Source organism: Cavia porcellus, unplaced genomic scaffold (genome assembly GCF_034190915.1).
Source record: "Cavia porcellus strain 051 isolate PalLab524CR breed Dunkin Hartley unplaced genomic scaffold, mCavPor4.1 scaffold_17, whole genome shotgun sequence".
Classification (NCBI taxonomy): domain Eukaryota; kingdom Metazoa; phylum Chordata; class Mammalia; order Rodentia; family Caviidae; genus Cavia; species Cavia porcellus.
This window is the reverse complement of record NW_026947500.1, coordinates 1111345-1125364: the sequence shown is the minus strand read 5'-3', so window position 1 is coordinate 1125364 and position 14020 is coordinate 1111345. Positions and strand designations below refer to the sequence as shown.

At 39.2% G+C, this 14020-nt stretch overlaps 1 protein-coding gene and 1 pseudogene across 1 annotated transcript in view; one reads left to right on the top strand and one right to left on the bottom strand.

Moving 5' to 3' along the window:
• Window positions 1–14020, bottom strand: part of LOC100727084 (uncharacterized) — a 357749-nt gene that overhangs the window by 295468 nt on the left and 48261 nt on the right. The window lies entirely within an intron of this gene.
• LOC100726807 (F-box/LRR-repeat protein 20-like) lies at window positions 10375–12642 on the top strand (annotated as a pseudogene).

Below are 14020 nucleotides of genomic sequence, written 5' to 3'. Positions count from 1 at the left end.
GATTTGATTCATGCTTTCAGGGGGCTAGATTTATGGCCATCCCCTCCTCGGCAAGAACTCTGGTGAGGGGTTAGGCAGAAGAAAGGTGCTCACTTCATGGTGGCCAGGAAGCAGAGCAGGGGAGAAGAGAGGAAGGGCCAAGGTACCAGATACAAATCCTAAGGTCAAATCCCTAAAACCCACTGCACAGACCCAGACATGTGCTTCACTAATCTTCTGGGCTGGGCACATTCCATAGCAAATCAAGTTCAAGTTCACAATCCACTTTTTAATGGTCACATTGACCTTAGTCGGAGAGAATACCATGCTTTTTTAAAACCTCTTTGCTAAGCGAAGGAGTTTACAGGTCCACTATAGAAAACAATGCAGAGTAATGGGCACATCCTTCAAGTACTTTACCGGGGTTTCCTGATGTTTAGAATCTTGTATAAATGAATGCCTTATTTGGTCTCACAGATTTATGAACCAAAGCTAGAAGGCCTCCTGAAGAACTCATCAAGGAGAACTTGCAGGTACAGAACTGTAGTAAGTATTCCCGTCTCAGTTCAGCCCGCTTAGAGAGTTCCCACAGCGCCAATGCCAAGGAACACTGAGATTAGAGGAGGGGACCAAGTGGGCTCCACAGGCATCTGGATCAAGTGCTCACACTTCCAAACAAAAACGAGGGGAGAATGTGGAACGCTGGCAGGAGTTGAAGGAAGACCTACGTGCCCTTGCTGCAATGATCTTTAAAGACACCGGTTAAACACAGACTTCTTTCAAAAACACTGAACATACCATGAAAAACAGACCACATGAGATCAACTACAAATGATACCAGGCACTGTATCACTAGCAGAAAGTCACTGTCCTTAGCTTTTTCTCCCTGCCTTTTCCAACCCAGAAAGAGGTACAGCTGTTAGGCAGAAATGGAAGAAAAAGGAGACGCCTTAGACAGAGACTACACTGGCTTTTGCCCTTGCCTTTGCTCTAGCTACCAGTGATGTGGTCCTAGCTTGTGAGCGCAGTAGGTCGGAGCCAGTTTTTAAACTAAGCTAGAACAAGCTAATGAATTAAAGTGACCAGAATCACTGAAAGTTAGTTAGTGATAGTTGCAAGGTTGGTGAAAGGAGAAACAACCTAACATAATTTAATGATTAGAAGAAATAAAAAATAAGCACAGCCTAAGGCTGTATTCTAACACACTGAGACTGTTTCCCAAACCAGCAGCACCAGTTCATGTGTCTAGTTCTGGGTGCCCAATTCAGAAGCAAATGTCTGCTTCTTGGAAATCACTGACACAGAAGCAGTTGGAGGGGACAGGAGATGACAGAACAAGAGAACTCCTCATTTCATTCATGAGCTTGATTTTAGATACTATTATTCTCCGTTAGCCCCTCAGTCCTCAAGCTTCAGGGCAGGCTTCTTCAACTGGCTACCAGACCAGTACTTCGCAAGGGGTGCTGTGTCCCAACTCACCACTGGTATCGTTCTTGAACCTTTTCTGGACTATCTAGAGATCTGATTTTAACTTATTACATACTGTTTTTTAATATTAAATAAAATATTTTACCTAGCTTTGATAGATGTTTTAGTAAGCAGAGCCTCAAAACATGAAAGTATTACACCACTCTGACCAGAAGTCCTAACCCACCTTCTAAATTCTTCTAAGGTACCAGTCATTCCAACCTACGTCAGTGGCCACATGGTCCAGGGATTCCCCCTGAGCACTACCTGAATAAGTCAGTGTGCGAGTTTGCCTAGAAATGATTCTACTAATCATGACAATATAAGCCTGTAAAACACATAGAAAGCTTAGGAAATATTAACTGTTTATGGGTTTCAAGCTCATAAAGAAATGCTAAGGCTACATTTCTAAAAGAAATATTATCTATAGAATTTAACTTTTATATCGTGGCAGATTGGTAGCACAGTAGAATAAATGAAAAATAATGTGTCATTTTTTAAAAATCAGAAATATTATATGCCGTAATGAAAACATTAACTAAAATTAATAAGAAGCACTGTAGCGCTGCTGCCGCTCTCTGACCCTCTGTCCCCTTGGGTATGAGAAAGCGTGCTCTGCAGTGTTGAGACATCACTGGGGAACACATATGTGCTTTCCTGTTCTGTAAACTATTAGTATAATATCCCAGAGTCAACAAACAAAAGTGTGATGATCTGAAGGATACCCTAAGGTACCAAGAAATTGAAATGAGGTGTTGAAAATGACCCCACCCTTATCTTTCAAAAGTTTATTAATATATGCCACTTCTCTTTGTTTTAAAATACTAGATCCCTCCACAGTTACAAATTAATTTTCTCTGCTCCCTAAATGAATTATACGTAACCGTTTCTAAAAATGAATACAGACGTGAAAGTCATTTTCACTTAATAACTATTAATCTCATATTTCTTGGTGTCATTTTAGTATGAAGTGCAAATGAAAATTATGCTAAACATTGCAAATTTATGGCAACCGAAACCCTTTATGTTATTATAGATGGTTTATCACCAGAAGCAATCTAAACAAAACTCCATCAGATAGATGTTACAATTTGTATTTATTTCTCCCAGCACTAAATGGTTCTTCAATTTTAGAACCATCATTAATTTCTTTTAAATGCAAATCTTTATTTCTTATTTTAATCTACAATGATCTCTCTACGTCCTCAGAAGATTAGCTTTTACATAAAATATTCAAATAGCAATTATAAGTGATACTTTGCTTTCCCTGGGCAATCTATTATCAATGATGCATAAACTACATAAAAGGAATGGGTGGTCTATATTGATTCAGAATATAACAGGCTAATAATGTATCTCTCATTCCTTTTAAATAATTTCTTCACAATTCCAAATCAAGTAATTTTGAAGAACTATTTCAGTGTTCATGAATACCTTTAAATTTTTTTGCCTATCTAAGTAATCATCTAATTTTATTATATTTTCTTTCGGGATTTTTGAGAAGACCCAAATCATTGCATTGATTTTAATCAAGAGAAAACTGCAACTTTTCATTCATTTCCTATTTTTATTAACATCTCAGAAAACAGCATGATTCTTAACCTAATCGAACATACAGAGAGCAAAGGAGACAAATAAACGTGACTGCTCAGCGTTTGGTTTTTCCTTCTTGTTTGTTCTAATTTGATCTCCTGAAGCTCAGAAAACATCGCTTTGACTTGAGGACTTCACTAGTGCAAATTTTCCACTGTGTAAAAAGCTCTCACCAGTATCTCTGCAAAGCATTAGAAGATAGAACCATAATATGTAACCTACTCAGTTTTATATTTTATTTGTAGGATCTATCTTCTAACATCTCCTTGGTCTACACCACTCATCACAGTTGTGTCTTATCTCCTTAGGCTATGATGACACGCTCCTTATGAATGTGTTAATTATCCTGCAGAAGAAAATACAGAATGATTTATATTGTGTGTTTTTCTTCATCTAAAAATTTTTTAGTCCTAACATCCTCTGGTCAACATCAAGTCATTGATATGACATCAAGTAGCTCAAAAAAAAAAAAATGGAGATCAAAATTCTTTGAAGATATTATGAAGAATTGATGAATTTATGTCACAAAATTTCCCTGAATATTTTATGTGTAAGCAATTGTGTCAGAGCCAGTGATACAAGCAAAAATGAATTCTCCTTGATATTAATGAAACAACACTTTTAGCCCTGAAAAAAAGTTAACCAACTTTTTTCATATTAGTACATTTTGTGCAAATTTTTAAAATATAAATTACATTTTTACCTCTTAGGAGGATGCCCCCAGATTATATACTAGATTTATTTTAAATAGGAAGTAAAAGACATATGCTGAAAATTATAAAACTTTTGTAAAACAAAATAAAAAATATGGAAAGATAATCTGTACTCACTGATTTGAAAGAATTAGTATTGTTAGAATGACCAGGCATCCAAAAAAATATAAAGAATGAATGCAATCCCTATTAAAAACTCCAATGATACTTTTCATAGGAAGAGAATAAATTAGCCAGAACTAAGGATGTACCTAGTTGTAAAGTGCTTGCTTAGAATAGGTGAGGCGCTGCATATAATCTGCAATACCAACAAATAAATAAGAAAAAAAAGAAAATCCTAAAAGTCAAATATATCCCAAATAGTTAAAGTTATCTTCAACAAAGCTGGAAGCATCAATGTACTTGACTTCAACATATGCTACCAAAATACAGCAAACAAAACACCTGTAGTATGACCCTGGCATATCAGATACATAAATCAACAGAACAGAACAGAGATCCCACAAATTAATTTAAGTGTTAGAGTAAGATGATTTTCTATTAAAACGCCAAGAACACACTCTCAGGAAATGACCTCTGAACTGAATAGCCCCATGCATAATAATAAAATTAGACCTTTGTCTTTTATATATATATATATATATATATATATATATAAATCAACAGCAAATAGATTAAAGACTTAAATATAAGACTTAAAATTATAAAACTACTAAATACAAAAGTTTCATATCATTGGTATAGAAAATGAGTGATTTGATAAGAAACAAGTTAACAAAAGAAACAATAGGAAAATGAAATTATATTAAGCTAAACTGCTTAACCAAGGAATCAGTAATCAAGGTGACAAGACAAACTTTTGAATATGAGAAAATATTTACAAACCATATATATGATAAGGAGTTAATAGAGTATATAAGAAACTCAAAGATCTCAAAAGCAAGAAAATAAATAATAATTAAAAATAAGCAAATAATCTAGATAGACTTTTTTCCAAAGACATATAAATAGCCAAGATACATAAAAATTCTCAGCATCACTAACCATCAGAGAAAATGCAAATTAAAATGACAGTGAGAAACTACCTTACATTCATTAGAATGACTGTTATCAAAAAGTCGAAAGATAACATGATAGTAAAAATACAGAGAAACCACTGTTTACTGTTGTTGTGAAAAGAAGTTAGTACACTTATTATAGAAAACAATATGGAAACTTCTCAAAAACTAAAAGAGTTAACATACAATCCAGCAATCCCACTTCTAAATATATATCCAAAAGAAATAAAATTACTATGTTAAAAGATACCTGAACTGTTTTCACTGCAAAGTAACTCACCAATAGCAAAATACAGGATCAATTAAATGTTCATTAGTGGATGAAAGAATAAAGAAAACATGGAACATAATGATACATTATTCAGTCTTTTAAAAGGACATCCTGTCATTTGCAATAATGTGGATAAAGCTGAAAACCATTGTATTAATCAAAATAAGTCAGGCACAAAAGATACATATTGCATGACCTCATGTATGTGTGAAACCTAAAATGTTGAACTCACAGAGACAAAAGTAGTGGTCACTAAAGGTAAAGACCTGGAGGAGATATTGATCAAAGAATGTAAAATTTCAGTTAGGAATACATTCAAGAGATCTATTATACAATATGGTGAATACAGTTATTAACAATACATTACATTCTATAAATTACTAAGATAGTAGACTTTAAATATTTTCACCACACATGAAAAATAGAAAAGTTAGGAGCTGGTGGCACACATCTATAATGCCAATACTCTGGAGGCTGAGGCAGGAGGATCTTTGCAAGTTTGGGCCAGCCGAGGCTACAAAGTGAGCTCAAGGCCAACCTGAGCTGTATAGTGAAACCCTGTTAAAAAAGGGGAAAAAGAAAAGTTGGGAGATAATGCATATTAACTCCAGTCATTTCACAATGTATGCATGCTTCCAATCAATATGCACATAATGACTATATGACTTTGTCAATAAAAAATGAATTTTTAAAACATTTAAAAAATTTTTTGAACCTCGGATTTGTCTCTGATATCTATGGGAAAGCCTTACAAGTACTCTATATACAAGGTACTACATTCATTAATTTATTAACTGAGATATAAAACTGGCATCATACTGTATCCAAAGGAATATCTAATATAAAACTTCACTTGAAAGAGCCATGCTAAATTAGATTCACTTCTACCAGTCATTTCTGGGTCAAATAGTCTTCCTTCCAGGAAGCTTAATGTCATATACTAAATCTTCCTCAAAGAGGTAAAAAGAGTTCAGTCTTCTTCCCTGTAAGATAATTGCCCTTACTCTTTGCAATATTTTGTTTATCAAAATTAAGGTCACTACTAAGGTAACAAAACAATATATTGTCTTGACTGAAGATATGTCATGGGAGGAAAGAGAGAAGACTTATAATTGGTTTCAATTACCACATGATGGCACTTTTCCAAGGCCCAAAATCTAAGACAAAGAAAAGGCAAGTTTCAGGCAAAGGCTTTATAATGAATTTTTTTTCCCACTGAAAAACTCTGAATAAATTATTAGGAAAGCTATTGTCTTCCTTCCTGAATATACTCAGTGAACACATTTCCAATTTTATACAGAAGCAGAGGTAATTAAAATAAGAATCTCTTCTCATTTTTCAATTCCATTTTTTAAAAAGTAACAGTTTTTATATAGGCAACCTGCTGAATCAGCGTCCTCAAGGGTCATCCCTGGATCAGTAAATGCCTAATCCTGGACCCCACCTACAAGTGCTGAATCACAAACTCAGGAGGTTGGTCTAATAAAGGGATCTTAACCATCCTCCAGGTAAATCAAATGCATGCTACAGTTTGGAATCTATACTCTAGTCCCTAAGGACACACCAGGTCAAAAGCACACATCTCCTTCCTGGAGGTCTACGTCCAACTCTAGCTACACTGTCTGGACTTCTATGATCAAAGAGAGGAAAAGGTGGGAAGAAAGAAGAGGTCAGAAAAGAAAGAGATGTTAAGTGGAACAGGGAGGAGAGGAAGAAAGAAGGCAGAAAGAAAACAAATGGACTACATGATTTTCATAAATCTCAAACTTTTACTCTAGAAAGACCAACATTCATATCCCTTTACTGCTGTATAATTATGACCATAAAATGTGTACTTTTTCAATTGAAGCATGTCCAGAACCAGTCTGGAGTCATAGCCTGAAGTTGGAAAGATTAAGCAACTATGAGGTCATCTGCAGAGCCTGACAAATGTTCCAATATCCATCTCACTTTTATTGGAGTTGGAAAACTATTAGTCAGTGTGTTCTATCCCATCTCAGCTTCAGGATCTTTTCTTCCAACTGGCAAATTCTTAAGTTTTAGGGCCAGAGATTTAGCTCAGTGGCGTAAGCACCTACCTGCCTGGCAAGCACAAGGTCAAGAGTTCAATCCCTGGTACCCAAAATAAATAAATAAATAAAAATTACTGGTTTAATAGATTATAACTGTTACAGAATGTTGTGTTAAGAAAAACAAAACAAGATGTCAAAAGAACTATTCCAGAAAAAGCCTATTGTAATAACACATAGCACATATCTGCTCAGATTTTAACATATAAATAATAGTATGAGAAGCTCTGCATAATAAAAGTTATAGGAAAAGTTCAGAATTTAAGAAAGGCTATATCAAATAGGTTAACATGAGATTATTCAGTGGTCATTCATTAGGATCCACTAGATATCACCTTCCATGACTACACGAGCAGTGTGATCCCACTATCAATTCAAAGACTGACATTAATTTCTTTTTATTTAAATCTACCTTTACATATACTATATTTCCTGGGGACAAAGATCACTGATATAAATCTGATATAAATCTTTCACCCATGGTGTCATGTATAACACTCTTCACTGTGTTACACACACATGGTTGATGCTTAATATACATGAATAAAAAGTGTCTGTACTCAGCCACTCAGTATAAATGGATGTGAGTTTCCATAGCAGTGCATGGCACCCTGGTCATTTTAAATGGGAATCTTCCCACAAACAAGGCTCCAAGGGTTCTCCTGGAACAAGTGTAGTTCTCCAGCTCTAAATCAATGATAACTAAGGATATTAAGGGAGGTTGGAGAAAATATTTCAATCTAAGCATTCATTTTCTACCAAGTCTTCTAAACTTCACCAGAATATACATACATATATATCAGACCAAAACAATTCTAGGATAAACTTTTTTCCCTTTCCAAACATGTTGCCATCCTGACCCTTCAGAGGCACCGTAAACACCAAGATCAGGCATAAATATATTCAAACCCCTTAGTTCCTAGAGTTTCAGCAAGAAAGAAAAGATTATTCCAGGTAAATTTCTCCATCTGCAGACATCCTGGGCATTTCCTCTTTCCTCCTGCTTCTGTCTCTGGCCCAGCGGTCCATCACCTTTGGGTCACATCAAGTCCTAATCTATTGCTCTGTTTGTTCAGAATCTCAGGACACATGCCAATTATCTCAAATTGCTTCCTATTTCTGACCCCAGACAGCCAGACATCCAATCTCCTCCACACCAGCCAGCTGTGAGGATCTGTGCCCAGGCTGAGCAGCTGCTCCCCCGTCTGACCCCAAGCACAGAGCTGAAACCCTCCCCTGTCAGACTACATCTTCCACACTCTGAGGGGTGACAGGAAGGAAAGACCTCTGTGTGTAGTCAAATCAGATTCACAGATGCCTTCTGTCTATGGCCTCTTCTCAGGAATATGGTGAGAAGGAAGAAAGGTTGCACACTAAGTCACACTAAAGAAAAGCAACCAAATCCCAGCAGCATGATGCCAGGCAGGAAGGCGATACCTGTGTTATAAATAAGTACAAACAAAACCAGAATCAGCAGCAAATGCTAACATGCTGGGAATTTTTCTTTCTTTTTTGTTTGCAGAACTACAACTCTTTGTTTATTTGTTTTTTGTACTTCCTTTGTTTATAGTACAGGTTTTCTATTGTGAGAGTACATACTGTACAGTAAGAACATTATCTCTTCATAAAATGCACAAAAAGGCTTAGTTTCAAGTGTAGTGTTCAATATGAGTCAGACTGGCTGTGAAGATTTTTGCCTCTTAAAAATATTTTGCCTATTAAAAATGAAACATGGAAATAAATTTATATACTCAAATTTTATTTCAGTGCTGAGGATTGGATCTGGGTCTTGCACACGCTAAGCATGCACTCCATACCTGAGCTATAACCCATGGCCTGTAGAATATCTTATAGAACGTCATAGAAAACAGCCACCTCTGATCCTTAAGAGAATACATGCTTTACCCTGACTGCATATAGATTTTTAATATATTATCATTTTCCCTTGAAGAAATTGAGACACTGGTGGGAACTAGTTGTTGAAACTCATCTTTCCCAGTATTGGGAGATGAATCAAGGACTTCCACACTGACAGAAATCTTCGGTCCCTTTTTATTTTTTGTTTTGAAAAAAAGCCTCACTAAGTCACTAACCTGCTCAGGCTGGGTTTAAGTTTACTATTGATCTTGACTCAGCCTCCCAGAGTCCTGGAAGGGTGAGCCATCACACCCAGCTGAAAAATTTATTTTTTCTCCAAACATTCAGCTCTCAGACTTTTCATTTTTTTAACAGTCTCTTTGCCCTGCAAGTTTCTCTCTCTCTCCTGAGCCAGGAAATTAGGGCACGGTAGGCTGACTTGAAAACATATGTAACGTGATTAGGAACTGAGGATGAAAGGCATAAAGTGACCTGTCAATCGTGACCAGGATGCATGGGCAGAGCAACCTGCAACACACCAGACCTGAGAGGGTATAAACGATGACCGCCACTGACTTCACCACCCCTGCAACCTGCTTGTGCTGCTGTCCTGTGTCTGTGGGGGCTTGTTCTGCTCACAGATGTGTCTCTTCCTGCTCATCTTTCCTTTTCTTCTTTTACTTTAAATAAAACTCGTGTTTACCTGTTCATGAGCTTTAGGCAGTTTTTAGATAGGACAGAAAGAGCTTGGAATCACCAGACACTGCCTTCAGCAATAGTTCTGCAAACCAGTGAGAGGCACGATGGAGCTGGGAGGTAGACCCACATAGAGGAGCCTGTGAGGGTCTGTCCATTTCGGTTTCCACCACAAAGCCACGCTGAGTCTTTTCGCGTCACCTGCTGGGCTAGGGAACATGTCCTAGGTGGCACACACAGCAAGCCCTGAGGGGAAAATAGCCAAGGGAATTCGGGATTACAGTCTCGGTTTGGTTCTAGGTGGTGAAGTCAAGTGTGGTGCCACAGGCATGGGCCACTGCATTCCACCCCTTCCCACTGCCTGCCAGGAGAAGTGTTCCAAACAGGGAAAAGGCAAAAAGCAGACCTTTTATAGCCAGATCTTAGCCTGTGCAACTGCCAGCAAACAATGGAAGCCAGACGGCCTGGGAGACCAGTGTTGACCCCTACACAGTACGACATACAGCTGCAGGTGCCCACGTGAGGGTGCTGGCCTTGGGCCTCACCGTGGCTGGGAAGCTACAGCTGCTTCCTGATAAGCCATGCCACTACTCTGGCTGATTTCCAGGGCAAGATGTTCCCTGTCAGTCTTCCTTGGGAGCTGTCAGTTTCAGCACTTCTCTCCTTAGGGGATGGCCAAGGCCAGAACCATAGAGCTGTCAATTCCTCCTTTTTCCGGCAGTGCTTCCCCTGGAAGAATGAACCAGGGAGAGCATCATCAGGATAGAGAGAGGGTGCCTCACTCCAGTTCAGCATCCCTGGCCCAAGACCCAAGGAGTGACCTGTCTGCCACCAGGAGAGCAGATCAAAACACCTGGCCCACCCTCCAGCGCCAGCCAGCCTCAAGTCTCTCAGGTCTGCCTGCAATCCCCAGTAAGTCAATCCACCAGGGTGAAGAAGGTGGCAAGAACACCTCTGGTGGTGACAGGAGACAGACTGTGGTGGAACCAACCTCACCATGTTACCCTGTGCCTGTGGAGTCAGGAACCCTAGTATCTGCACTGAGGGAAGGCTTCCCTGCCGGCCAAGGACAAGCACAGCACTGCATGGTCCTGGTCAGCCAGAGCCCTCAGTCTACACCCAGTGCCCCACCCTGAGGACACCTACGGTCCTACCAGAGATCTACAGAAGCACTGCAGCATCTTCCAAGACAGGAACATAGGTCACACTCTTCACTGAGTGTAAACAATGTGCAAAGGATACACTGTCACTTTCACTGAACAGTGGTTGCTGTTGGGGTTTCTTCTCCTCTCTGAAAACACTTTCTAGTGCCATGTTTATGTGGCTTTTTTTTCTGCTTCTCATCTAAGATTCAGGCACTGACTGTATGGTGCCCAGAGCTAGAAGATAGTTCCAGACACAGAGCTGAGAGGACACACTGGCAACGTGGCTTAGCCACAGCTCTCTGAATATTGTTCATCCTGGGGTAACTATGCCTAGCAGAGAAGCCCCAGGCTGCAGAGTTTCCACCACACACCGCCTCCACTGCAACCACACAAAACCGGTTCATCCCCAAGAGCCATAGAGACTCAAAGTCCTGATCATCTGAAGCCTCATTTCCCCCTGCAGACAAGGATCAGGATGCACTCTCCCGTCCTTCTGATGAGGGAAGGCATTTCTGGGTTTCAAGGTTTGACACCTGTTCTGGGTCTCTGCCCCCAGCAAAATCACCACAGCTGCCATCATCTTACATAAAAAAAGAATATCTTGTGACTAATCTGAAAACTTAATAAATCACAACAACAAAAGAAGTTTACTATTGATTAGATATTTTAATCAGTAAGAAACTTCCCAAAGAACTTCTACTCTTTTCTCAATGTCATTTATGTTTTGTCTCTGTGCTCAGTGTCTGGAATGTTCTTGTCCTAGATGACAACTGACAGCCAACTGATCTGTTTGATTTCCAGAGGGATAGGAGGACCAAGTAATAAAAAATATTTCAAAATGATGTGGGGGCTTTTTCACATAACCTAAGCTTTTGTGGGTGTCTTTGAGTAAGACACAGTACAGTAAGGACTTTTGCACAAAACTATAAAAACTCTGTAGTACCAAACCTAAATGGGTGTACAAAGACAACCGATGTCTTGGTCTCCTGTACATCAATAATAAACAAGTCTCTCAAAGCTCTGAGTGAGAGATGTCCAATACCAGTGTGATCAAGTAACAAGGATGACATTCAAGCACTGGTGAGAGACAGCAGGGATCTCAAGGCCTCATTCTTAAGACTGCACACTGTTAGAAGATAAAGCCCTCAAATGTAGGTGCACACTGCTGTGAAATGATGACTCAGACGATGACCGACTTGCTTACAAAGCACAGAAGGAAGTCCTACTACCATACGCAGAGTGTGCCATAAATTTCAGTCCCTCTGTGCCTAGGCTGCTACAGCAACACGCATGCCATCCTGAATACTCCAGATCAGAACCGCCCTCAGCTTAGAATATGAAAAGTCTCAAGATGCTCTCTCAACTACAGATGTAGGTTTTACCACTTTGGCCAGGACTTGCTATGAGCTTAAACAGATGAACCTGGAAAAATGTGTTCAGAGCACAGACAGCACAGTAACACAACTTTCTATATTTTGTCCTTGATTTCAAGTATTGAGTCTACCCTGCAGTATGCTCATCACAGGTGATGGCATTTGGCACCTAGGGAATGGCACCAGCACACACAGCCAGCCAGAAGGGATCAATAGCCCTCTCCCCACAGAGGCATCCCTAATGTGGGGGTCAAGAAACTCAGGACCCATTTTCTCCGCACGAAGGTCCGTGCCTAGTTTTCACCTGTCCCTGGACCTCATTCACCAGTCAGCGCCTTCTCACATGCTGCACCATCCTGTGGCAATGGAAGGCTCACCCTCGGTGAACCAAATATTTAATGACATTCTAGCATCATTTTAGATTTTCTAAATGTAATAGTAACACTTAAAATCTAAAAAAGTATTTTATATAAATTAAGGGTTGGGCTTTCCCTTTAGTTCTCGAGGTACACTTTCTCATCTGTATACTTAAAATATCCACAGTCATGTAAGTTTCAGATACAATCATAGTTACATGATCCTTGCAAATAGACTCTGTGGCCACAAGTACTGTAACTGGTACATATTGGTTGAAACAAGTTTACTACAAGGAGTCTCCAGCAAAAGTATCCCAGTTTTCTGGGCAAGGGTTACATAGCAAGACTGCCCTGATCCCCAAATCTACATAGGTATACATCCACTCTGTCCTTCTGTCCACTCTAGCTTTGTGACCATGGGACTGAAGTTATAGGAAACAGCCATCTCTGATCCTTGTGCTGGCTTTTTATCAAGTGGATTGGTAAGAGTTAACCATTCCTCTCGGACATACAGAGGGAGTGACAGTCTCTTAGACCAAATGATAATACTATGATTGTTTCTTTATTTTGTTCAAGGATTTCTTACATAGTACATTAAAATCACTGTGGTTCAAATATGGCTACTTATTCACTCAAAGTGTCAGCGTCTGTATCACACCATCTACCACCTGTCTTCCTCTCTCTGTGGCTTCCACTGCACTCTCACTCACCTGAACAAGTCTGCTACCAGTTTAGAAAATATTTAAGGGAAATGTTTCTATCTTTGAAAAGCCTGAGGGCATGTGTTCACAGTTGTCCACTGCTGTCAGTGTCTGAGGCTAATATTGTCTCTGCCCCTGTTACTTCTCCCTTGGTTGAGAGTCACTTAAAAAAAAGAGACAGAACATTCCTGGCCAAGTAATGTCCAGAAAACGACAGTGTATTTTGGAGACTCATTTCATAGCTGATCTCAAGAGGCAGTGCCATTTGTGTTTGGGATTCAAGGCAGTAGACCATTTCACAAAGCTAATTTGGCCACTGATTTTGGCACAAAAGAATGGTCTCATGCCAGCAGTATTAAACTGCCGAGTTTATAAAGGCTTGAGACCCAACACAGATTAAAAATGATGTAGGCCCCTTCTGAGCCTGACAATTAAAAATCTAGTCTGTGTCTAATGCCAGCAGTGGTTCTAAGTTCCTTGGCAAGAATCTTCCCTCCCTGCCGTCCTCATATTGGTTTCTAAGAAGAGACTCCTGCTTAAGTAAATTTGAATCTTGAGAAAAGGACCCTATGTCTCTTGGAGGGCCACTCCTGGCCAATAATAAGCACGGCTGTGGTTGAGTACAGGATCTTAAGCTACTTGGTATACAAGTACTTCACTGCATTTCTACAACATTTATTCTTTATAACAGGCATGCAAAGTGGACCTTCCTCTCCTGTTAAAGAGGATTATCAGTCTCCTT